Raw genomic sequence first — 5,072 nt, forward strand, 5'->3', positions numbered from 1 at the left:
CACCTCCATTTATAAGGATGCACCCATTATATAGATTCTGTACAAAATTGCAAAGATCACTTTTTCCTTTTCAAAATTTATTTGTTTTAACTTATAATAGTGAGAACCTTAGTGTTGGGTAAACTGCTGCACAATTACTGGAAATGCTGAGAGTCTTTTTGAAAAGTGTAGAAGTCTAAAGATAATGAAAAGTACATTTCTCCAATGTCAAGTCCCTTGATGATCTCATAGGCATCTGTCTAGTTGTACCCGGAAGAGATGGAAGATTGAACACCAGGACAGCACACAAGGAAACAGGCTGCCAACTTGAGGGCTTCCCATGGACCACAGAGTGCCTAGCAGACTCTTAGAGATTAAATCTGAGCTTTGTCCATGGGTTGGCCTTGAGAGGAAGATTTTGCTTAAATGACCAGAGAATAGACAACATATTTTGTTGATAATAATTCTTACCATGTAAATTTCTTTATAAATCTCTGAATAAAATAAAAAAGTATACTCCTCATAGAAACCAACTCTTACTAACAAGCCCCACAGCCTTCTCTAGAGAGCTCAACAGAAAATGTCTCCACTGACTCTGAATTGCTCTTCTCTGAAAGCCAGCCAGCACTTCACTGATAGCCCTGGATAAGGAAGGCCAGATACAATTCTTTGAAGATATTTAGCTGAATTCAGAACCAAAAATCCTACCTCCAGTTGGCTCCTCTGTGAGAATGGATGGCCGGCCTTGTTTCACAGCCTGAGCTCTTGAGGTTTCATATGAGATAAATTGCTCTGTTCTCCAGGGATGGAAAAGCTGGACTGTGACATCGATTCAGGGCTGAGATTTTGCAGGTAAAGTTAGGGTCATAGAGGGGAATAAAGATTTCAGCAAATTGGTTTGTTGTTCTCTACAGTGGAAATAATTTAAGAAGCAGATAGTCTCTCACTCAAACTTCTCTTCCCTGTTCTCTATCTGTCATATCACTGTAAAAATTCTCTCTATGAAAATTTCAGTCTTTTTTCTTTGTAGTGTGTTTATTATCATCTTTATGAATTCTTTGACTTCACCACCTTCTTGGCACCACAAAGCTAGCCATTGAGATATTATTATAGATTCAGTTTTGCAACTTCATCCCCATATCTCTATTTCCTTCGTCATTTCGTAGTTTTAGTTCTTATTGTATATTATGCTTGAAAACATTTAAAGCTTACAGTGTGTATCAGTTCCTTATTTTCTCAAATTTTTATTATCTAAGTGTCCTCAACTATCAGTTTTTTAGAAAAGAAGTGAAATACATAACAGAACAGTACACTGTAATAAATTGACCACTTATAAAATTAAGTTCAACCTGAAATCCCTCCCCACTTAACAGAGACCATCTTTTATAATTCACAATGCTTTAGTGTGGGCAGGGTCAGTTTATCAACGATTTTTGGATGTTTTAAACCACATGAGATATATACAGTGTAAGGTAAAATCGTTAATCTTGCAGAAGTTGTAGAATTTCCTGATGCTTAGGAGAGTTGGGGGTGGAGAAACTGAATCATATGAAAAGTAGTTGATTAATTAGCACCTGAGTTTGTTAATTGGGTAAGGATGATGATGAGACATACATGTTGAAAAGATAACTTTGCATATCAGAGTATTGTCAGAGGCCACTGGGAAAATTCATAATATTCTCAAATACTACAAAAAATGACCATTTTTTCATGAAAGATGTCATACATGATGGCATCATATACTTCTGTCAGAAAACTTGCAATGAAGAAAATTAACACTTGAGTCATTTTAATTCTAACAATTTGTTCATGCTTACTAGTAGGTTAAAAAACTTTTTAGAAACAGTGATAAGTGATGTACTTGCTAAATTTTTGAATTTTTTTAGTAAAAAACTTTTTCATATTTTTAAAAAATATTTATTTGTATTTGTTTTATGCTGAATTTATTCCTGGGCCCAAAGACTTTTTTTTTTAATTAACTAACAGCAATAATTTTCAAGCTCTTTCAAAAAGTTGAAGAGGAGAAAATACCTCTAAAGTCATCCTATGGGATTAGCACTACCCTGATATCAAAGCCAAAGACACTAAGAGAAAAGAAAACTATAGGTCAATATCTTAGATCAATATTGATATAAAAATCCTCCATAAAATAGTAATAAACTAAATTAATCAGCATATTAAAAGGATTATACAGCATTTTTAAGTGTGATTTATTCCTGGAATACGAGGATGTTTCAATATTTGAAAATGAATCAATGTAATAAACCACATTAACAGAATGAAAGAAGAAAACACATGATCATCTCAATGGATGCGGAAAAGGCGTTTGACAAAACTAAACATGCTTTCATGCTGAAACCACTAAAAAAACACTCAGAGTAAAAGGAAACTACTTCAACATAATAAAAGCCATATATAGAAATCCAAAGAGAACATCATTTTCAAGGGTGAAAGACTGAAAGCTTTTTCTCTAAGATCAGGAACCAGACAAGAAGGCCCATTTTCACCACTTCTATTCAACATGGTATTAGAAGTTCTAGCCAAAGCAATTAGGCAAGAAAAAGAAAGAGATAGCATCCAAATTGGAAAAGAAGAAGTAATATAATATTTGTTTACAAATAGTATCTTATATGTTGAAACCCCTAAAACTTCCACCAAAAAAGTGTTAGAACTAGTAAATTCTGCAGACGAGTGGGACACAAAATCAACATGCAAAAACTAGTTGTTCTTCTATACATTAATAATAAGTAATCTGAAAAAGAAATTTAAAAACTTTACATTTTTATTTACAATAGCAACAAAAAGAGTAAAATACTTAAGAATCAACTTACTCAAAGAGGTAAAAATTCCAATGATGGTTTTGCAAAAATAGAAAAATCTATCCTAAAATTCATATGGACTCTCAAGGCACACTGAATAGCCAAAACAGTCTAGAAAAAGAAGAACAATGTTAGAGAACTCACACTTCCTGATTTCAAAACTTACTATAAAGTAATCAAAACAGTGTGGTACTGGCATAAATACACACACTATACTAATGAAATAGCACAGAGAGCCCAGAAATAAAACTGGGCATATATGGTCCAATGATTTTTGACAAAGGTACAAAGATCATTCATTGGAGAAAAGATCAGTTTTTCAACATATGTTGTTGGGAAAACTGGATACCCACATGCAAAAGAATGAGGTTGGACACTTACTTTACACAATATACAAAAATTAACTGAAAATGGATCAAAGATATAAATGTTAGAGTTGAAGCTATAAAATCCTTAGGAGAAAACACATGATAAAATCTGTATGTCATTGGGTCCAAATGCCATTGCAAAAAGGATTTCTTTAATATGACACCAAAGACATAAGTAACAAAAAAATAACAAATTGGACTTCATCAAAACGAAAAAGTTTTCTGTATCACAAGATACTATCAACAGATTAAAAAGGCAAACCATGGAATGGTTGAAAATATTTGCAAATCACAAATCTGATAAGGGATTAATATCTAGAATAAATAAAGAACTTCTACAACTCAACAATAAAAAAACTCAATTTAAAAATGCACAAAATACTTGAATAGAAATTTCTCCAAAGAAAATATAAAATGAACAGGAAACACAAGGAAAGATGCTCAACATCACTAAGTATCAGGAAAATGTGAAATAAAAGCACAATGAGCAACCTTTTCACACCCATTAGGATAGTTACTATCACAAAATCAGAACATAACAAGTGTTGGCAAGGATGTTGAGAAATTGGAACCCTTGTGCTCTGAGTGTGAGAATATAAAACTGTGGAAAACAGTATGGCAGTTCCTTCAAAAATTAAAAATAGAATTACTATATGATCTAAAAATTCCACTTATGGGTTCTGAAATAATAAAAAACATATTTATCGGCCTCTGCATCCAGTTCTTGGCACAGAGCTCCTAAAGTCTTTGTAATTTCCCCAGTGATAAGAACACTAAGAGAATCTTTTGTTCTATTGAGGCAACTCTGGGTGGGCTCCAGGATGGCTCCTGGATGGGGGTTGGTCACCAGAAAGACCAAGCCCTGATTAGAAGCTTCGAATTTTTAGCCCTACCCCTTATCCTTCAGAGAAAAGAGAGGGGCTGGAAACTGAGTTAATAATTGATCATGCCTATGTGAGAGAGCCTCCATAAAAATCCCAATAGAAGGCGGTTCAGAGAGCTTCCAGGTTGGCAATGACAAGGACTGCTTGGAGAGTGGTGCACCTGGAGATGGCATGAAAGCTTTGTGTACTATCTCCATACCTTCCCCTATGCACCACTTCCAACAGGCTCTTCTTGAATTATATCCTTTTATAATAAACTGGTGATCTAGTAAATGTTTCTCTGAGTTGTGTGAGTCACTCTAGCAAATTAATCAAACCCAAGGAGGAAGTGGTGGGAAGCTCTGATTTATAGCCAGTAAGTCAGAAGTACAGGTAACAACCTGGGCTTGTAACTGGCATCTGAAGTAAAGGTGAGGTTGGGTGGGTGTGCAGAATTATAGGACGGAGCCATCAACCTGTAAAATCTGATGTATCTCTGGGTTGTCAGCATCAAATTGAGTTGAATTATCTGGCAACCAGGTGGCATTCCAAGAATTGCTTCTTGGAGGTGTGGGGAACCCTGTTATATGTGAAAAAGTGAATCTGAGAATACCATTTATGGGTATACACCCAAAAGAACTGAACGCAGAGGTATAAAGACATATATGTACACCCATGTTCTTAACAGCATTATTCAAAATAGTCGGAAGCTGGCATCAAGCCATGTGTCCATCAGTGGATGAATTGACAAAAAAATGTGGTGTATACACATAGTGGAATACTATTCACCCTTAAAAAGGAAGGAATTCTGACACATGTTATGACATGGATGAACCTTGCGGACTTTATGTTAAGTGAAATAAAGCCAGTCACAAAAGAAAAAATACTGTATGATTCCACTCATATAAGGTAATTAGAGTAGTCAAATTTGTAGGAATAGAAAGGAGAATGGTGGTTCCCAGGCGCAAGAGGGAGGGATAACAGGGAGTTGTTTAACGGGCACAAAGTTTCAGCGCAATGTGAAAATAGTTCTGTGGATGGTT

Source organism: Ceratotherium simum, unplaced genomic scaffold, assembly GCF_057802395.1.
Source record: "Ceratotherium simum simum isolate JZ-2026a unplaced genomic scaffold, ASM5780239v1 HiC_scaffold_43, whole genome shotgun sequence".
Classification (NCBI taxonomy): domain Eukaryota; kingdom Metazoa; phylum Chordata; class Mammalia; order Perissodactyla; family Rhinocerotidae; genus Ceratotherium; species Ceratotherium simum.